This window comes from Natrix helvetica, assembly GCF_964273705.1.
Source record: "Natrix helvetica genome assembly, chromosome: 1".
Taxonomy (NCBI): domain Eukaryota; kingdom Metazoa; phylum Chordata; class Lepidosauria; order Squamata; family Natricidae; genus Natrix; species Natrix helvetica.
Window position 1 is genome coordinate 123,022,841 of NC_138548.1, and position 22,312 is coordinate 123,045,152.

Sequence of the window (22,312 nt, forward strand, 5' to 3'; positions counted from 1 at the left end):
TCCAGAACTAGAGCCACTGAAATAGGTACATAAATCCATGTTGTGCCTGACTTGAAAAACTAAGCTGGAAGGTGTATGCCAAGAACCATCATGTTTTAAATAATAAGGGTCAGGAGAAAGAATGTAATGCTGTCCTTGAAGCTCAGTCTTCTTTCCCAGGCTAAAGTTCTTCCAGGACAACCTGTCAATGAAATACAATGAAGATCAAAGTGGGGAGTGGGGATCATATATCCCTTGTGCATTCAACATAGCTCTCCTTTTGCCATCTGTTTTTAATAGTAATGCACACACCCCACTTTCTTCCCAAATCACTGCCAAAGTCTCTACTCTTTGTCCTCTATTATAAACATCATTTTGAGCACGCCACACAATTTTCTCAATGTACGGTTGTTATTGCAATTACTGAAGCACTGGAATGAGATGTGTGGGAAGAAAGAAGGTTGAGGCACTGCTTGTTTGGCCAAAGAGTGAATTTATCTTCAAGGAAGCAAATATATTCAACTTTGGCTGAGAAGGAGGAAAAGCATTGTAGTTCAGTGTGAAGCTAGCTGAATTAGATTCTAAATCCATTACTTGGCCCACACATCTGGAAGGCATTCGATTGAAAAAAGCAGTCTTAAACTATTCAGTTATCCACCTCTCTCTTACTTTACAAGTCTATTATAAATGACCTCAGATGACCTTTATGACTGTGGGAAGGCAGAAATCAGCTTGTATCAATAAAAGATCAATCTTTCCAAAAAGCTGAAAAATGGGAAGGAGTCTAGGTGAGAAGGTGTCTGGAAATAATGCCAAATTTCACTAGAATGGGAGTACCCGGTTCTAAGACACACTATCTTGTAGTTAATCCTCCTTGAACAAGGAGGATTTACTCAAAGGCAAAGTTTATGGAACTTTGCCTTCCAGGCCATGCTGGAAGATAAAAGGAAAGTGGAATCACTAGGCTGGCTGGAAGACTTCTGACTTGGGCTGTTCATCTGCAGCTTTGTTTAGTGTTTTCTTCTCAAACACACCACAAATCAGCATTTGATCAACCCAGTTGAGAGATGGCATGCAAAAGCAAGTGAATCAGAGAGTGAATGGGAATTAATTATTGAAACTCTTTAAACCCACGGATTTCTTTTATTCCTTTTCATATCTACTATTGTACAAGAACCCAACTCTTTTAAACTTGATCCCCAAGTGTGACCCCCCCTTACTTTAAAGTAGAAAATAAGGGAGCTCAGGTTAAACAACCACAATTTTTGTAACAGGTCCTGGGATTGTATTCAACCTTGTGCCTGCATCCTTTGCCAATATAACCTCTAGTTACTTCCTACAGTTCCGGGCCAAGCTGAAGGGCACCGCCCATCCATAAGGTCTGCTGAGGGCTTCTCTTTCTGCAGCTATGAAGCAGTTTGGAGAGTTACTCCCTAGAAAGAGAAAACCCAGTTTCTATGTTTCCATGAAAGGACTGGGACTGTGCTACAGAATCCCCGTGTCTCTTTCCATCCTTGGGACAGGAGTTCTTCTATCATGTTTTCATTCTTCCTTTTTCTTTCCGATGCTATTCTCCTTCCATGAACATCTTTTCCCTGTGTAGCCCCCCCCCCCCATCCTCCTTTCCCCACTCTTCCTTGTCTTTTGAAGATCAAGCAAGTCACACAATTTACCCCAAAAACTCTGCTGATCTGGCATCCCCACATGCTTCCTTGCAATTAGCCTTTCTTTTCATATCCTTGCCCTTACTCTCTTCCCTGGACCCTTGGGAGATGCACATCTCCTCATCTTCTAAGACACACCCTGCTCACATTTCCGAACCTAGAAATCTTACTTTCCTTAACCAAATGTCGTATAGCACCAAGCATGCAGCCCCACTTTCCTTCCCCTCATCCCTTCAGTTTCATCTCACCAGCAAATATAATTACTTACTCTGAGCTGAAGATTTTTTTTTAAAAAAAATGTTGCCTTATTCCATTAGAGATGCCTCTGCTTCCTGCCAGATCAGCCTTCCCATTCCATGGAGTCTTTCTTGCCTCCTTCCCTCTTGAAAATAAGGACACTGAGGAAATTTCAGTCTCTCCTTGAATTGCAGCCTCTGCTTGTGTGTGTGTGTGTGTGTGTGTGTGTGTGTGTGTGTGTGTGATTCCAACCAGGTCTTTCCCCACCTCCTTTCCCCTTCTTTCTTTCGCTCTCTCGTTCTTCCTTGAGGGCCAGGTACTGACGTTTCTCTGTCTCTTAGCAACTGCCTCCTCATCTCTGAGCAACAGGAGAGCGGAGGGGCTGCAGACCCCACTGAGCTGAGGCAGGGAGGCAGTGGCCAGGGCGGGGTGGAGTACGAGGGGTGGGGGTGGGGCGGTGGGGGGTGGGCAGGAGGCAATGGATACATTAAAAAATGCACCCACGAGATCCTAGAGACAAGAGAGGGAAGACACATGCTCTGAGGTGGGGGAAACAGAATCGGGCAGACAAGGGGGCGGCTGGAAAGCTGGGAGACAGACGTGGGCAGAAAAAGATCAGACAGGGACATGTCAGTGCATGCATGCACACACAGAAGCACAGAAACGGGTGGGTGGGGAGGAACCAGGAATAAAGAGGAGATGCCAGGGAAGCAGTTTCTCCTTGCTAGCTCTGAAGAGTTGCTTGCCTCTTCTCACAATAGAAGGGCTTGAGAAAGAAATAGTCTTGCCTGGCACACAACTCTTGCCTTTGCCTGGAGCAGATGTTTTGCCCCAACAGCTGCATTAGCCTTCTTCTTAACCTTCCCATCCTCCTTTCCACCAATGGGGTTAACCCTTTCCTCACCCTGGTGCTTTGGATTACTTGTAGTTATTTTTCACCACCACTCCCACCCTCTTACAGGGATCTATTTTCTTCTTTCTCTGTAGGGGACCTTGGCACTTCCTAGGGGTGATTTCATGTATGTTTTATGATTGCTATCTTGCTGTCATCCGATGGTAGACAGCTGGCGCAAACCTTCCGAAGGGGAGCTTGGTGTTCCTCCCTTGGGTGGCTGTTAATTGGTTTTTCTTTCAAGATCCCACTAGGTTGCGAAGGAACTTCCTGTATGAAATGGACTTCAGAAGGCAGATAGGATGCTAGCCAGCTGAATCTTAGAGAAGCACAGCAGTCAGTAAATGCCTTCTTTCAGATGCACAATTTTAAGCCTCACCAGGTGCTACTCCAAAGGAAATTTGCTAAATGTCATGGACAGAGTGTCCTTGCTGGCTCTCTCTGAAACTTATGACTTGAAAATTATAGTCTGGGCTTCAGTTTATCCTGGCTTTACCTTTACCCTGAAGCCAGGGTTATAATTCTTTCTCCTCCATGGACCTTCTGAGAGTCCAGTGAAATCTATAGGCCTCTCCTCCGAGAAATGCCTTTAAATACGTAAAATATCAGTTGTTTTATAAATGAAAGCAATTGTGATCACATACAGCTATTGAAATATTTAATTTAATAGTTTAAATTATCAGATGATTAAATTTAAGGTGACCAACTTTTTTACAATGAAAAGGAGGACAAAACACGTTCTATTGTCCAAAATGCTAAGGTGACCAACTTTTTTACAATGAAAAGGAGGACAAATAAATTGGAAAAAATATATCGTAAATAAAAGAAATATTTTATTCATTGCAACAATAATACACTAAAATATGATATATGCATAATAAAACATTTGCAACATTTAATATTGTAATTATGCTTACATGCCTGTTAATTATTATTTAAATGAGTACTTTTCCATTGAATTAATATTTTTTGTCAATGTATCATCTTCTAACAATATATTGGAAATATCTGAACAAGAAATATCCTTCATATTGAATTTAACGGCAAGTGCTGCAGCTAGAGTATCAACATTCAATCTCGATTTCTCACTTGTCGAAAAATCATTGGCAATTGAAAAAACTCTTTCAACTGCTGCATTAGTTCCAGGGCAGCACAACGTAAATTGAACAAGTATAAATAAATGTTCACATGGAATATGTTCATTTTTGAAATGGCTGAAAATATCCACCCATCTTTTATCAATTTCCACATGTTGATTTTCCCATTGTATTAATTTTTCAGAATTTAAATATACATTCAGTCTTCTAATTTCTTCAAAGAGACTATTGTCGTCTATTTTAATGTCTAGAATTTCTTTAAATAAAAATTCAACACAAGATTCAATATCTGTTCAATATACTTGCAATGAAGTTAAAAAAAACACCATTAAAAACTGTTTAATAAAATACGTCACATAACGCGCAACAGATTAGCCTTCAAATATCAAAAAGGAGGACATGTAGGAGGACACTTTTCGAGGGAGGACAGAACTTACAAAAGAAGGACTGTCCTCCCTAAAGGAGGACGGTTGGTCACCTTATTAAATTTAAATAATAAATAAGTACCACAGTAATATTTGTGCTTCTTTATTCATCAGTAAGAAGACCAGCTAACTCTCAGAGGTTAATGAAATTAAGGCTATAATTTTTCCCCTCCTCCAAGGTCATGGATCCCCTGACATCTAGCCATTGACCCCAAATTAAAAATTCTTGCCTTGTAGGAAGATTGCAAAATTCATGATCTCTCATAAGAATCGGCCTGGCCCACTTATAGTTCTACTCTTACCTCCTGGCGGATATTTTATTTGGGATAGCTTTTAAGGTTAATGTTTTTAACTTTTTTTAAAAAAATTTAAAAATTTTTAATCTAACTTAACTAAATTGTACAGGGAACTTCTACTACCTCCTCCAGTCCTATGTTAAATTTATTTATTGTATACTTATAACATGTATATTTACTGTTCAACTATTTTAATATGACTGTACACCGCCCCGAGTCTCTTTTGAGAGAGGGGCGGTCTAGAAATCCAATAAAGTTAAAGTTAAAGTTAACCCATAGGAAACATGAAACTGGATAGCTTACAGGGGCAAAACTTGTTTTCAGCTAATCTCTTTTGCCAAAGAAAGATTCAGGTTGCATGAGCAATGTTTGTCATGCCTAGGGCTATATGAACTTTTTTTTTTTAAATCTTATTTTGCACCAAAATATGCTCTATGGAGGAAAATAAAAATTCTGAATACACAGTGTAATGTATTCAGGAGACGGATTATCTTGATCAGTGACAGAGCAAAAAATGGAACTAGCAAGAAAAATAATTAGGATATTGTCCATACCTTCAGGACCTTCCCCAGTTTCAGTTCTTAAGTCCTCTCCTTTAGAAGGATCCTGAGGATCTAACTTAGATCTAAGGATCTAAATATGGGTATTTAGAATATTCTTATTATGGTGTTTGAGAGCCAGTTACAAACATATTTATAGCTACAAACCGGGAGACCATGAGTTCTAATCCTGCCTTGGGCACAAAGCCAGCTGGGTGACCTTGGGCCAGCCACTGTTTCTCAGCTCTCAATGATAGGCAATCCAAAAACCTTACTTAGAGTGCTTAGAGTTAGTTGTGCTCATTTTCTCCATTTGCAATTAATGAACAAACTTGGCTTTTGTATTAATGCATTTATTTGCAGCCCTACGTTTTAGCAGAATTCATATCAAATTGCAACAATCCATATGTTCAGTATATCCCTTCTAATATTAACAGCACTATCTGTCAGCATCTGCTTTCTTATCTCCCTTGCGGCTATTGCAAACAATGCAACTGGCTTTGTTACATGTTCATCTACATTAGTCAGCAGGAAATAAGATTTTTTTTCTTCTATGCTAGACTGATTCAGTTGGCTTAACAAGAGCTTGATGAATGTAGATCTGGGTTCCTGATATAATTGACAGTGTAGTAATTAATGGATCAGATCTTCCGGATGTGAGTTATTACAAATACATAAACACTGTGCAGTTGTTAACCCTTTATATCTTCCATTCAAATAGGCTGTTGGCATTGTCTAAAAGGAAGTCCAATGAAACTGTGTTTCAGGGAAAAGGTAATTGTAAATAGGGATGTAATAGATGCATGCCCATCTTTAAAAGATCAATACCACTGGGCCAACTTGCATACCTACTCTTTATCTTCATCTTGTTCAATTCTTTAAAGAATAAGTGGACCATCAATAGTAAAGGTAAAGTGCTTATCTCTGTTTCTTGGCCAAGAGAGCCAGTGTTATCTGAAGACATTTTCCATGGTCATGTGGCCAGCATGGTATTGGATATACTCCAAAGGTGCATGGAGTGCTGTTGCCTTCTCACCAAAGTACTACCTATTAATCTACTTGCATTTGCATGCTTTCAAATTGCTAGGTGAGTCGAAGTTGGACCAGGTAATGGGAGCTCACCCTATTGTGTGCCACTCGGGTCTTGAACCCAGGCTGTCAGCTTTCCAGTTAAGCTCAAGCACTTTAACCACTGAGCCATCCCACCCCTGGGGACCATTAGTAGTGAATCTTAATCTACACTGTTCAATCACATTTTGTGATTTTAAACTGCTTTGTGATTTATCTATATTTGTATGTGTGTCATCATATACCGTATATACTTGAGTATAAGCCGAATTTTTCAGCCCACTTTTTGGACTGAAAAATCCACTTCGGCTTATACTCCAGTGAACAAAAAAAAAAAAAAAAGCGAACAGTGACGCGCTTTGCGTCACGTAGAGTTTAGCCCCCAAGAGCGCAACTAGAGTGGCCCAAGGAAACTCTGCCCGCCATCCCTCGCGCTCGCCGCTTTCCCTCCTTCGGGAGCGCGGCCGGGGCTTGGCATTGTCCGTCCCTCAACTGTCCTGTGTCCTTCCTTCCTGGCTCCCCAAGGGGGCGTGAGGGGCAGCGTCCCTTCAGACTCCACCTCTTCTTTTTGCTTGCAATGTCTTGCCGTGTTCTTTGTTTCTCCTCGCTTTCCAACCCCCCTCCTCCGCCGCCGCCCCCATTTGCTTTCTCTTGACAGCTGCGGTTCCTTCTGATTCGGCTGCAAATCCCGCCCCCCACCTCTAGCCCCTTCAGAGACAGCCCGGCTGTAAGGAAAGAAAGAAAAGTAAAAACTCCCCATCGCTCCCCACCCGGCCTCCCTTGTCCTGCCAAGCGCCGAAGAGCACGCGCGCTCTCTCCCGCCCATGGCAGAGCACCCCGCTTGCAGGTGGCCAGCGAGAGAATGAATTCCCCACCCCCGGGGTGCTTCTGCTTTGAAACCCCTCCTCCGGGATTCCATCTTCTCCACGCTCGAGCTCCTCCAATTAGCTCCAAGGGAATGGCACAGACTTGAGCCAATGAAACGACGGCTGCCCGGAGCGTCCCGTCCGCACGAGCCTCTGTACCAGTTTTCTATTCGTGTTTATGTGTATACAGTCCCATCGCACTCCTGAAAGGAATTTAATTTTAATTAATGGTAAAATTGGTTAGGTGGTTGTGGAAATAGCTGAAGCTTCCAATTTTCCAATTTTCCAATTTACCGTGAGCTGCTGCATTTCCCAGCCTCGGCTTATACTCGAGTCAATAACTTTTTCCAGTTTTTTGGGGTAAAATTAGGGGTCTTGGCTTATACTCGAGTCGGCTTATACTCAAGTATATACGGTAATTTGAACATTAGGTAATTTTATGTTAGCTAATTTAGCTATATCAGTAATTAAAACTTCTCCTATAATTTTCCTCTATTTATTTATCATAGGCAGAAAATATATCAATAAATGATGCATAAAGTCATTTTGAGGGACCATTAATGATTTGTGAGTCAGACGTTCTAAACTGAAACACTGATCTATAGTACGATGTCCCTTTCTGACACCTGCCTGTCCTTCTGCTATTATCTGCCTACCTATCGTTCCAATCAATAAATCTGTTTAAAAGATACCTGGTATATAACTTTCACTCTGTGTCAATAAGGCTTATGGAGTGAAGGTTAGTGAGGTTGTGGAATCTCCCTTTTTAAATATTGAAATTGCTACACTATTTTTCCAGTCTACGAGGATTTGCTCCCATGGCATTGATATAAGTAAACAAGGACATGAGAGTAGGAGACCATCAATCATGGAATGTCTTTAAAAATTCTGGCAGTAACATATCTTCTCCCTGGGCTTTGCCAGCTGCCTGTTGTCAAATTATTCTTTTAACTTCTGCAGCAGTGATTGGGGGTTATTTTAATTATGTTTTTAATATATCTGTACCCATTATCTGCTGACTTGATATTCTAATGTTCTCAAATTTATTTTCAAAATAAACTATCCAAAATTTAGATGAAATCTATGCTTCTCTTATTATTTTCTTATTACTATTTGGCCTTGGGAAACCAGTTCCCAGAATTTTGCATCAGTATTTTGTAAACATAACAGTCTTTGGTCTTGCCCTGGCTTTATAGTACCCTTGTTTCCTTCTCCTTATCAATGCTCAATATTTTCAGTATTTATCTCATTGCATCTATTCTGCCAAATGATTTATCCTTTATAATTTGTTTCACTTATTTAAGCTGTTCCTTAATCTGTGGTTCTTTTTCTTTGCCATGATTTACACACCAATGGTTTAAAATTCCCAACCATATTCCCAGCCACTTCCTCATATTTGATATTTGCATTTTCAGGTTTTTGAATAAGTGTGACCCTCTGCTATAGCATTGTTGGGCTATATCATAGCATTGATCTTACAACTGTGGCCAAGGGGATGTCCACTTTAATTGTTTCTGATTCTTTGTAGTAGCTTTTATATTGTGACTTCCTTGTGCTACATTATTTCCACATATCCACATTAAGTCTGAGTCAAGTGGTAAGTGATCATTTTTGGTCAATGTATAATATCAAAATACGGTGTTACTGGGATTATTGAGGGTGATATGAATATATAATGAAAAACAGTAGTCCCCCTCTGTGGCTGACTGATGTATTAGAACCCCAAGTCGATAGCAATAGCACTTAGACTTATATACCACTTCACAATGTTTTTACAGCCCTCTCTAAGCGGTTTATAGACTCAGCTTATTGCCCTCAACAATCTGGGTCCTCATTTTACCAACCTCGGAAGGATGGAAGACTGAGTCAACTTTGAGCCTTTGATTTGCCAAATTGCAGTCAGCAGAAGAATCCTGCAGTATTGCACTCTAAACACTGAGCCACCGTGGCTCAATTCCAGTGTTATCCATGTAAACTGGGCATTTGTATTTTTTTTTAATTCAATTTATAGACTGCCCCCTCTCCCCGAAGGGACTCGGGGCGGTGTACAGACCACGAATAAAAACAATATACAAAAATTAAATATTTTTAGATACCCATAAAACAGATTAAATAATAGGCTGTACAGTATAGTTAAAAATTAAAACAACCTAAAAAACCTATCCCTAAAAATTTAAAATACAGGCTAGAGGGACACAAAACTACAGTTAGGCCAGGCCAGCTAAGTTGAACAGGTGGGTCTTAAGTTTCTTACGGAAGGAGCGGAGATCGGTAGTTATTCTAATATCGGGGGGGGGTGTCATTCCAGAGGGTCGGGCCCATCACAGAGAAGGCCCTACTCCTGGGCGTCGCCCGCTGGCACTGCCTAGTGGACGGCACCCGGAGGAGTCCCTCCCTGTGAGAGCGAATCGGCCGCAGGGATGTATGGGGCAGGATGCGATCCCGCATCATTATACATAAATTATAATGTAAGTTATACATTAATTTAAGTAGTTCTAGTCCATATTTGTTTTGGATCTTGTCATGTGAAATGCAAACTAGAGGAAAACTACCTTTCATTTAAAAAAAGCCTTTACCCTTTCAGTTCTGTATTTCCAACCCTGAGCCCATTCTAGCATTATAATCCCCACAAATAATTAAACCTGCACTTGTAGGATGATGAAACATATCAAATAATATCTCTTTCAGGTTATTTCCAATTTACTTGTTGTCAGAGGACATTGTCCCTTGAGATTTCAGCCTCAGCATTTGAATTTCACATATTCCATAATTTCCAGATCAAGATGTATTGTGGTAAGGCTCTTTGTAAGCCGCCTTTAACATCTTTTGGTCTTTCTTGGCCCATTTATAAAAATACCTATAGCCAAGGAATGCTATCACATCATTTCCCATCTCCAAGCTTCTTGGAGAAAAATAATATCTTGTAGAAAATAAACAAAAATTCTCCACCTATGCATTTACTATTTGGTCTATTCTCACTGCAAAGGGAATATGACAAACATATTGTATCTATTGGCCTTTAAAAAAACTGAATCATCCCCTGGCTATTTCACTTGTTCCATTGAATTTAAAATTCCCTGAGCATCTTTGTAAACATAATAATTTGTAACCCTGGGGACATTTAGTGTAAACTTATATCAGTGGTGGGTTTCAAAATTTTTTTGAACCTCTTCTGTAGGTGTGGCATGCTTTGTGGGAGTGGCTTGCCGGCGATGTGACCAGGTGGGAGTGGCTTGCCGGTGATGTGACCAGGTGGGAGTGGCTTGCCAGTGATGTGACCAGGTGGGAGTGGCTCACCGGCCATGTGACCAGGTGGGAGTGGCTTGGCAGTCATGTGACCGGATGGGAATGGCCAAGACGATGTCACTGAATTCTTTGCCCCAATGGATGATCTACAAAAAGAACATCTAAAAAAGGAAATTTATTATTTTGTGCACTTACTACTTAAATAAGATTAAAATAAGTACACAAAACAATAAAAGAGCTACTTACAGAAGGAAGATGACTGTCCTTGCCAGTCCTCAGTATCACTGACTCTAATGAATGGCCTGTACAAAGAAGAGACACAGAAATGAACTCTTCCATTGCATGCACTGCATTAGGATGAAACCAGCTGCCCCAAGCCCCACGCCCCATGCTTAGTTGCAGCTTACTTACCTCCTCGGAGTCGGCAGGCAGCAATAGAGAGCCAAGCAGGAAAAAAGGTAGGTGGGTTTAGATAAGGCTCTTAGAGGCAGGTGGGGTGCTTGGTGAGCCAGCCAATCAGTGAGCAGTGGGCGGGGCCAGCATAATGCGGATGGGCGGGGTGAGCGAGTGATTGAGCGGCTTCCGGACAGGCGGGGGTGAGTGAGCAAACGAGCAGCCTCCGGACAGGTGGGGTTGAGTGAGCGATGGGGCGGGGGAAGTTCCACCGGTGGAACCGGTTCTAAACAGCTCACTAGATTTTTGGAACCTCCTCTAGCGAACTGGTTAGAACCAGCAGGAACCCACCCCCAACTTATATGTTGTGTTCTGGGCTTTCTTGAAAGGTCTCAAGTTCAATTCTAGTTCTAGTTGCTTTCTCCTGTGCACTTCTGTAGTAGTCTTATAAATTTCTGCACTAGCCATCCTCATTGTTTTATCCAACTTGGCTGGCAATATATTTTATGATGGAAATCACTGGCTGTCAGCTGTTCCAGATTATGTCCCTTTGTATAATTTCTTTTATGATCCTTAACAGTGTTTACTGTATATTGCTTTGCCATTTTCATTTGATAATAAATAAACATATTATTAGAAGGTTTACTTCTGTACACTCCAGTTCCATTCTGTCAATCCATCCACGATTTTTAGTTCAGTTGTCCTGAAGGTGCTTCTTGCAAAAAGCAACTGGACTTTCTTGGGGGGGGGGGGATTGAAAATGTTTCACTTCTCATCCAGGAAACTTTTTCCGTTCAGAACTAAAGAAGCTTCTTGGGTGAGAACTTAAACGTTTTCAAACAAAAAAAAAGGTCCAGTTGCCTTTTGGAAAAAGCACCTTTGGGACACCTAATGATCCTGATGATTGAGACTCTCCATAGACATTTAGCATAGCTTGGTTGTTATGCTCAATATTCCCACTTGTAATATATATGAAACCTCTATTCTTTGGTTTTTCCATTGTTAATTGGTTCAGGTTGCTTGTTAGACTTACAATCTACATTTCTTCCAAAAGTTCAGCAGCAAGCATAGATCTGCTTTCTCCTACTTCTCTTCTCTCCCTGCCCAACAATCGCTGCCCCACAATCTGTGGACGTAGGCTGGGCTAATGCAGAATGGCTCAAAACTGAACCCTTGGTGTGAACCTGGGTCTACCCAGCATTTGTCATTTAGCCAGTATTTCTCAAAGAGAGACATAAAAGTGCAAGAAAGAAAGAAAAAGTAAAAAAAAAAAATTAAACTGTTTTCCTTCCTTGCACAAATGCTCAATACAATACTACACTCAAAGAAGCACTTTAAGAATAATATTTATAAGAAAACCTAGTTTTAAGAACAATACCCATATGATAGTTGTAATAGAAACTTTTACAAGGATGCCTAAGATTGGATTTACATCCAAGATTGGATTTATATTATATCCCATTAATAGGATTACTGTACCACTCATAAAAGATATAATGCATATTCTCCAGCTTATCTTCCTGTTCTTTGTCTCTCCAAAATCCATAACCTCCAGCTGATATGATGAACCTTTAGAGTGGCTGTAGCTTCTATGTGCTGCTGGGTACAATATATTTCAAATGGCATTATTATCAATTTATCTAGAGGACCCTGCTAAAGGAAAGTACACACTATTAACTGGAGCAGCAAAAATCAAGCTGGGGAGGTTTTCTAAATTGACTTTAGGAAATTGTCTAGTTTTGATTCTTGGATAAAATGGGTGGTAAAATCTATTAAGAGCCAGCAAGCATCAAGGGCTAATGGGAGAATAGAAGCTGTAATCCAAAATTAAGGGGAAAGGAAAGTTCTGGTTGTTGTTTGTTTAAAAAGAAAAGTATACAAGAACATGTGCTGGAACAAAGGGATAATCCACATTTGCAGGCAGAATATTGATCTTAGAATTCCTGCAAACACAGTAGCAGCTTTTCTTTTGTTATGAAAAAGATGCCTGGTTTTCACCTTCTGAAGAGAATGAAATTTGCTCTGTTCTATTTGCCAAGAAGTTATTAAACTGCAATCCCATCATAGAAAACTACTCCCACCATAGTGCCTTATATAGTAGCTACTGCCTAAATGCCCTTGAGAACATATAATATACTCTTACATTTTTGAGGATGACCAAGAATCCCTGCATGACTGGAGAAAATCACTATGCATTTCATATGGGGCTTAGAAATGCTCTCCCCGCCCCATTCAACATTATAGAAAGAACCAATTTGAAAAGGGTGGATTTGATGTTACAATAATATGATTCTGATCTAGTCAGATCCCTTATACCTGATGTCTAATAGCACACCACAACTTGTTATTATGTTAGCATGGTTCACTTTTCCCCCATTATATTCCTTACTTGATTAGTTTCCTATTCTGCTCTCTTTTTCTAAGAAGTACCCGTTGCTCTCCTTCATGGATCAGCAGTTTTATGACAAGCCTGGAGAAACATGTCTGCTGGCATCAGCTAAAAGCCTTGAAAGCTTCAAGGTCTTTAGTGCAGGGACTTGTGGGGCCAAGGAGAAACAAGATTAAAAAAAAGCAGGAGCAATTATAGAAGCATAATGATAGGGGATAAGAGAGTACAGAGCATGTGAGAGGTGGGATGAGATAAAGCAGCCTGAGAGCCAACTCATGCTTACACAAATAAGAGGAATCTGAGGAAATCATCTGGTCTATTTACTCTGCAGGATAGAAGTAGACGGTGGATCTGCATTAAAAAAAATAGGCTGTTTTGCAAGAGAGAAATAACGTGTGTACATTATGTTTATCTTTAGCCCTTCCCTATCTATGGGTACAGGATTCAGGGTTCCCCTATATGCTCCCCAACCCTGATGCTGTAAATGTGACCAACGCTTCAGGAGGACATCATGGCTGCAAATCACCCCTTGTCATTTTGTGACAACGAAGCTACATTGTCCTTGAAACCAGTTTTAGTCAAAGAGTTAAATTAAAGTAATTACCCCTGACATACTCAAAAAAGCCTTTGTGATGTTGATGGTGATGACTTTGGGCATTTCTGCAAACTTCAACTCTTTCTTCTCTTTAGTCTTTCTGACAGAGATCCTGCTGTTTCAATCCTGCAATCCTTTTTGAGCCATACATTTCTCCTTCTGCCTTCTCTACATGTTCCTTCCTCTTAGAAAGCTCTGGGTAGCCACCCTGTTCCCTTTCACTATCTCCCATTTTCCCTTCTAGTAGGAACTGTCTCCATTGAGACATTAGTATCTTGTTTTTCTATTTGTATTTATTATTTGTATTTATTAGTTTGTCAAACATGTACAAGATAGAAGGTATAAATATAAACATGGATATAAACGAAAGAAATGAACACAAATAGATTGGGACAGTAGGACAGAAATGTTAGGCATGCTGGAGCGCTTATGCATGCCCCCTTTACAAACCTCTTAGGAATGGGGTAAGGTCCACGGTAGACAATTTAAGGTTGAAGATGTGGGAGTTAGAGGATGTAACAATGGAGTCAGGTAGAGCATTTCAGGTGTTGACCACTCTGTTGCTGAAGTTGTATTTTCTGCAATCAAGTTTGGAGCTGTTTACCTTGAGTTTGTATCGATTGTTTGCCCTCGTATTCAATGTTTTTTTCTAGACCCTTTTCTCTTTCACGATTTCAAGCCATTGGATATGACTAACCTTCCTTTAAAGTTCTCCAAATCAGCTCTTCTAAAGTTAACAGTGCAGATACAACTTTCTTCGATTTCTCTTTTTTCCTTGATATCATGATTATGGTCAGTTTCCTCCCCAAGGTTCCAAGTGCTTTACTTTCTCTTCAACCAACCAACTGCTCTCTCTTAGTAATAATTTGGTCCAAGATTGTAGACTGCCTTAATCCCATTTCTGTTTTGTTTTTGTTTGTTTTTTGTTTTTATTGGATTTATATGCCGCCCTTCTCCCAAAGAGACCGCCCCGAGTCCTTTTTGGGAGAGGGGGCGGTCTAGAAATGCGAAGAAAATAAATAAAAACAAATAAAGGACTCAGGGCGGCGTACAACATTAAAAAACACACATCCCGAAAGTTAAAAAGAAATTAAATACATATTTTATTTATTTATTTATTTATTTATTTATTTCTTAGATTTTTAGACCGCCCCTCTCCCAGAAAGGGACTTGGGGCGGTGTACAGTCAATACAAATAAAACCAGTCATAATAATAAAATACATTTAAGATACATTTGGAGGGGGAGATAGGCTGTACTAAGAAATAAATATATTCTAATCCTAAAAACATCACAATTAAAACCCCAAACCCAATTAAAATAAAATAAATCCCCGGGAGGTAAAACTAAGAAAGTGCCAGGCCAGCTGATTGAAATAGGTGAGTCTTTAACTTTTGCCGGAAGGAACGGAGGTCGAATATCCATTTCTACATTATGACAAATGAAAATGTAAGACAGAGAGGAGAAAAAAAAGCTTAGATCTTGACTCTTGTCAGAATTAGATTTCCTACAGATGTCAGACTCATGGAAATTTATTTTTGTTACTATTGTGTGACTCTTTGAAAGTTTGGTCATCTGACACAGAAAGGATTCATCCATACTTCTGCTTGTCCAGTCAGCTCCTCTTTTGTTTTTCTCTCCTCTTATTATTACCCAAACACAAAGAATGGAAATTAGTCTGATTCAGGACTTGCCTTCCAAAGCTACATTCCAATCATGTGTCATCTCACAAAGTTTCAGTGATGCATGTGATGTCATATTTGTTCTTCTACAATATGTTAGGATTCCAAGTTATCTGTGTTTTCTATACTCCGTGCATTAGTGAAGAAATATTTGAGATTGTGCATGGTATCCCCTAGTGCAGTGATGGCGAACATTTTAGAGACTGAGTGCCCAAACTGCAACCCCAAACCCACTTATTTATCGCAAGGTGCCAACATGGCAATTTAACCTGAATATTGAGGTTTTACTACCTAAAATAATGATAAACAAGGCAGAGTTCAGATAATTGCTCTAAGAAAAATGTGATCAATGCACTTTTATGCCCCTTCACTTTTTCTGCTTTTGAAATATTACATTTAGCAACAATAAAAAATAAAAACTTTTGTAATATCATTTCCCTTTTCCTCCCCCTCTCTCTCTTTCTCCCCCCTCTCTCTTTCCCTCCCTCCCTCTCTCCCTCACTCCCTCTCTCTCTTCACCTGTAGGAGAAATGCAACGGAGCTGAGATGGGCGACGGCATCCCAGAGAGAGGGCTCTAAGTGCCACCTCTGGCACATATGCCATAGGTTCTCCACCACTGCCCTAGTTGTTAGATATTAACTCTGTCTGCTATGGTTTCCAACAAGGTCCTCTGTTCAGGCGGGAACAGAGATTGAATCCTATTGGCTAAGAGGTCTGACAGCTCCCTATAAAAGGGCTGCTGTCAGACAAAGCAGTTGCTGGATTGTACAGACTTGTTCCACTGTAATAAAGAGCTGTTGTTACGTTAAGCCTGTGTCTGCTGTCTCATTACCCGATCTAACACTAGTGGTTTGTTGTTACAGTTGCATGCCAATCTTTCTTCCACCCTTCCACTTATTGCTTTGTTTTTAGTCCTTGATATTGTATTTAATTCTGGGCTTTTGCCACTGTCCTTTCCCCCACAGTTTAACATTTTCCTGATAAGTGAATGGTGGGGCACCTGATGAACACGTTCATCTCAGTCTTTATCAGATGTAGCTTATCCCTTGCTAGGATTTTCATGCACGTCAAGGAGCCCCAAGTTCTTCTTGACCCCTCTATTTAGTCACTTCTTCACCATTCTCATTCTCTCTTCTTAGGCTACAATGCTCAACTGGAAGGATTGATGAAAATGCTACTTGAGCTCCCCATTATTTCAGCTAGCCTCTGGAAATCTGTTCAAGGCCTGGCAGTTCCCATCTCTATATGAGTCAATAGGAAGAGATTAGATATTGGTGGTTTTGAAGAATCTTGGCAGTCTGCCATCAGAAGAATACAAGCACCTGCAATGTCTTATCAGCCTCCGTTCCTCCGTTCCTCTAAGAAGGGATGTTCTAAAATGGTGCAATTGTTGATAGAACAGGAGATCAGAATTGTCTCAACCTCACCATATAAAGCAGGGGTGTCCAAACTTGGGAACTTTAAGACTTGTGGACTTCAACTCCCAGAATTCCCCAGCCAGCATGGCTGGCTGGGGAATTCTGGGAGTTGAAGTCCACAAGTCTTAAAGTTCCCAAGTTTGGACACCCCTGATATAAAGCATTTGTCCCTTTCCTTAGTCATATATATTGTATGACTTCCATTGTATGATATATGGTATATAATATATGTGATACATGAAATATCGTATATGGTATGTGATATATCATGTAACAATTTAAGGGAGAGACTGCAATGAACCAGTCGCCACCTGAAAAAGAAGGAACAATCTGGTTCTTGGTATAGCCATACTATAATCCAAAAAGGTATGACAAGAACTCAACTTTGACAAAGCAGGTGGATAAGAATAAAAGAGAAACTGAAATGAAAGAACGTGTAATAACAGCAGAAATAATGGAAAAAAGGAAGAAAGATAAAAAAATTGGTCAGCCCCAGGTAAAGATGAAGGGCATGGTTTTTGGTTGAAACATCTGACTACTCTACATCCACCCATTGCCAAACAGTTTAACAACATACTGCAAAGGAGTGACATTAAATATTGTCAAAATCCACTTGATAATGGAAGATCCAAGAAAAAGGGCAGCACCAGACAACTGCAGGCCAATTACCTGCTTGTTAATAACTTTCAAATTTCAAGGTGTCAATTGTGACAACTGATGCAATCCAAACAGCATCTAGTTGAAAACTAACTCTTTTCACTTGAAGAGAAAAGGAACTGCCCAAATAGCAATAATACAATAGTAGAGTTGGAAGGGACCTTGGAGGTCTTCTAGTCCAACCCCCTGCCTAGGCAGGAAACCCTATACCGTTTCAGACAGATGCCTATCCAACATCTTCTTAAAGACTTCCAGTGTTGGGGCATTCACAACTTCTGGAGGCAAGCTGTTCCACCGATTAATTGTTCTCACTGTCAGGAAGTTTCTCCTCAGTTCTAAGTTGCTTCTCTTCTTGATTAGTTTCCACCCATTGCTTCTTGTTCTGTCCTCAGGTGCCTTGGAGAATAATTTGACTCCCTCTTCTTTGTGGCAACCCCTGAGATATTGGAATATCTCCCCTAGTCCTTCTTTTCATTAAACTAGACATACCCAGTTCCTGCAACCGTTCTTCATATGTTTTAGTCTCCAGTCCCCTAATCATCTTTGTTGCTCTTCTCTGCACTCTCTCCAGAGTCTCCAGAGTCTCCACACATACCAAGGCATTATAAAGTGGTATTAACACTTATTTTGATCTTGATTCTATCCCTCTGTTGATGCAGCCTAGAACTGTGTTGGCTTTTTTGACAGCTGCTGCACACTGCTGGCTCATATTTAAATGGTTGTCCACTAGGACTCCAAGATCCCTTTCACAGCTACTACTGTTGAGCAAGGTACCACCTATACTGTACCTGTGCATTTCGTTTTTGTTGCCTAATTGTAGAACTTTACTCTTTTCACCAGAGGAACAAAACATCAGCTCCTAAATAAAGCAGAAACAGTATGTTCCGTCCCCTAATTAGATAGATCAGGTTGCCCTGATAAAAAAATACTTTATCAACTCCTAAATGAAAACATGATTGTAAAAAACTGCAAGAGAAGGAAGACTAACTTGAATGTAACTTGGATTGATTACTAAAAGGCATTTGACTCCCTACCACATGACCAGTATGCCTGTGCACACACGCACACACAAGCAGGCAATGCAGATAACAATGAGACCCGGTGATGGCTAAGAGAGGAATGCTGAAGGAAGAGACAGAGAGGATAATTCTGGCTGTATAAGACCAAGCCTTAAGAACAGATGCATGCAAAGTCAGGATTGAGAAGATAGCAACAGACAGCAAGTGCCTCCTCTGCAAAGAAGCTGAAGAAGCAGTAGACGACCTAGGGCAGTGATGGCGAACCTATGGCACGCATGCCACAAGTGGCACGCGGAGCCATTTGTCAGGGCACGCTGCCCTTTCAGCTGGCCAGCACACATGCGCGCACTGGCCAGCTTAGTTCATCTTTTTAAAAGCTATTTTTCACCTTCCCCAGGCTCCAGAGGCTTTATAGGAGCCTGGGGAGGGCGAAAAGATCCTCCCCCCCCCGGAGGCTTCAGGGACCGTCCCTGAAGCCTTCGGAACACTTAAAACCACCCTCCGAGCAAACCGGAAGTGACTTCCGGGTTGCTCAGAGGGTGGTTTTAAGCATTCCGAAGGCTTCAGGGACCGTCCAAGGCTTCCCTGATGCCTTCGGAGCGCTTAAAACGACCCTCCGAGCAAACCGGAAGTCACTTCCGAGTTGCTCGGAGGGTGGTTTTAAGCGCTCCGAAGGCTTCAGGGAAGCCTCCGGACAGTCCCTGAAGCCTCCGGAGGGCTTCCAGGGGGTCGGGGGAGGCTCTTTTCACCCTCCCCAGGCTCCTATAAAGCCCCTGGAGCCTGGGGAGGGCGAAAAAAGCATGTAAAAATTGGGAGGGTTGCGCGTTGTGCGCGCATGCGCATTGGCGGGGGTCGCGCATTGCATTATGGGTGTGGCACGCCCGCACTCGACCCCCCTGCGCTCCCCCCACTTGTGGCACGCGAGCCAAAAAAGGTTCGCCATCACTGACCTAGGGTAGTTAGCTGCTGCAAGAAGATCACACAGACTTACTACAAACAATGGCATGACAGAGTAGCAACAATGGTACATTGAAACATCTGCGAGAAATACCATTTGCCTGTATGCAAGAACTAGTGGGACCATAAAATAGAGAAAGTAAAAGACAATGAAGAAATCAAAATGCGTTTGGAGTTTATAATTCAAAAAGACAAGCACCTGCCACATAACACCCAGATTTAATGGAATAAGAGAGATTTTTTAAAAAAAGTCTGCATAATGGACCTGGCAGTACGTTGACACAGCAGAAGAGAAGAGAAAGAACTAGAGAAAATAACAAAATATAAAGACCCGCAAATAAAAGTAGAATGACTATAGCAAAACAAAGCAAAGATGGTGCCAATAGTCTTAGGCACCTTGGAGGCAATTCCAAAACATCTGAAGTATCACTTGAACATCCTTGGCATTGACAAAATCGTCTTCACTTAGTTGCAAAATGCAGCTTTAGTTGGAACAGCTCACATCCTGCAATGATACCTTTAACATTGCTGACCCCAGATTGGGAAGGACTTGGTAGAGAGATAAAAATGTCAATCTAGACTAAACATCTGGCTGGCGGTGCGATCAACGATTATAATAATAATAATATTTCACCTAAATTCTACAGATATTTTCAAAGTGCTATAATGCTGTGATTGTCAGGAGTGGTTGCACTAAAATATTGGATTTTGAAATGGTTTTCTGACAGACCATGACAATAGTGCTATCATTTTAAAATTTGCATTATTCAACCATCTGCTACATTGTGTGAAATCTATGTTGGGGGTGATTGTTGTTTCTGAGTTAGTATGACAGATGTATCTTAAATAGGTCTGTGTTAGAGAATTATTTCTGTACTTTTTGACAGAACAAATGTCTTGTGTATCTATGGATTTATGTTAGTTTGTCTGCCAGTCTGGATCCTGAAGTTACTCCCCTCAAAGGATTTCCATCATTGTGTTGTATTTGGAGAAAATATGTTTACAGATTGCAGAGATATCTGAGAACTTCAGCTTTTTATGTCCAGCTTCTGCTATAAAATATTCCCTGCACTTAAATGCTTGTACACATACTACCCTGAGCTCATAATATCTGTGGATGTTGTCCCTTTGTACCTCATGACGCTGACACAAATCTGTTCCTGGGAACAAATAGTCTGTTATAATAGACCTCTAAGTTTCTCTTCTCATTTGCTGTATACTAGGCAAGTTACTAGAGCTTGAAAAAATCTAAAGACTTTATATATGTACTTAGTGGTCTGATGAAATGCTAGTATATAGACTTTGGGATTAGACAATAGGCAGAGTTGGTTAAGAGATGAAGAGAAAATCTTTTGAGAGAAATGCCAGGTTTGTTCTTGATTGCTGGACTGAATTACAACTCCCAGAGTCCATGGCTAGTTACAAGCTTTTCACGCATGTCTAGGTTGCGTGGCTAGCAGATAGAGCAGTGAGCTCATGTAGAATTAGATCTTATGTTCAAATAAGTTAACCTCACTAAACAATCCCCCAAAATATTCACAGGTATGACCGAGGGGGTGGAAACTGAGGTATGTTGTGACGTTATGACACACTCCTCCTGACGCCTCTTCCCTCCAGTAATAGGATGGAATCAGTGGTGGAATTCAAATAATTTAACAACCGGTTCTCTGCTTTAATGATTTCTTCCAACAACCAGTTCACCAAACTGCTCAGAAAGTTAACAACCGGTTCTCCCGAAGTGGTGCGAACTGGCTGAATCCCACCACTGGATGGACATCTGAAAAAATGGAGATGTGATATCACCATATGTGTCTTCATTACCTCATGGTTGCCAGTGAATGCCTGTACCAATCCCACTTTTATGCTCTGCTTTTTACAAATTGATCCAATGATGGATCACTTCTGATTCCTGATGCCATACCTGCGAATGTTTAATTCTGTAATTAAATATTATTTATTGTCAAGGATGACAAGAGTGGGCAGAAGAAATACTTGAGAGATTTTCTGTGTGGAACTTGGTTGGCTTTGGATATTACACATTTTGGGGAATAGTGGGGCTCTATTCACTGCTTTTCTTCTGATTGCCTCGGTAAGGCCACACTTGGAATATTACATCCAGTTTTGGTCACCACAAAATCAAAGGATATTGAGACTCTAGAAAGAATGCAGAGAAGAGTAACAAGGATGATGAGGGAGGCTAATCTACAAAGAATGGCCGCAGGAATTGGGTATGTCTAGTTTAATGAAAAGAAGGACTAGGGGTGACATGATAGCAGTGTTCCAATATCTCAGGGGTTGCCACAAAGAAGAGGGAGTCAAACTATTCTCCAAAGCACCTGAGGGTAGGACAAGAAGAAATGGGGATTGAATTTAGGGGGTGGTTAGCTTATTCGAACAAAAGATCTACTTGTACATAAGTTCACCGCTCTGTCTGGTAGCCATGCAGCCTGGCCAGCAGTGAGCATATTTAAGAAAGCGAACTGTGTTCAGTCTCATTTTGGTATCTGAGTGGAGAGTTAACACACTTAAAAAAATCCTGTAAGTGTCTCGAAAGCCATAGGACTCTGATGCAACTTCCCTGATGCCACCGGAGGGCTTGGCGTCTGAAAGCCTTTTCTCCCTCCTGCATCCTGCTCCATATCTGACCTTGCCATTTTCATTGAATTAAGTTGGAGGAAGCCATAACACTTAGGGACAGAAAATTTAATCAGCTGTGAAATGGGAATATATCAGACTTCTCTGGCAGGTTCATCTGCAGATGGGTCTGCTTTACCTACTACAGCTGTCTATTTGTTTGCTTGTCTTGGTATAAGGATGGTGAAGGTTACTGAGATACAATGACTTTACAATAAAATATTAAGAAAAAGAAGGCAAGGCATTAAATAATTGACTC

The 22,312-nt window shown here is 40.8% G+C and overlaps 1 long non-coding RNA gene across 1 annotated transcript in view; it reads right to left on the reverse strand.

Annotated features, from left to right (window-relative positions):
* The window catches only part of LOC309384881, a 435,034-nt gene that overhangs the window by 233,107 nt on the left and 179,615 nt on the right, over positions 1 to 22,312 (reverse strand). The gene's annotated exons all lie outside the window — the stretch shown is intronic.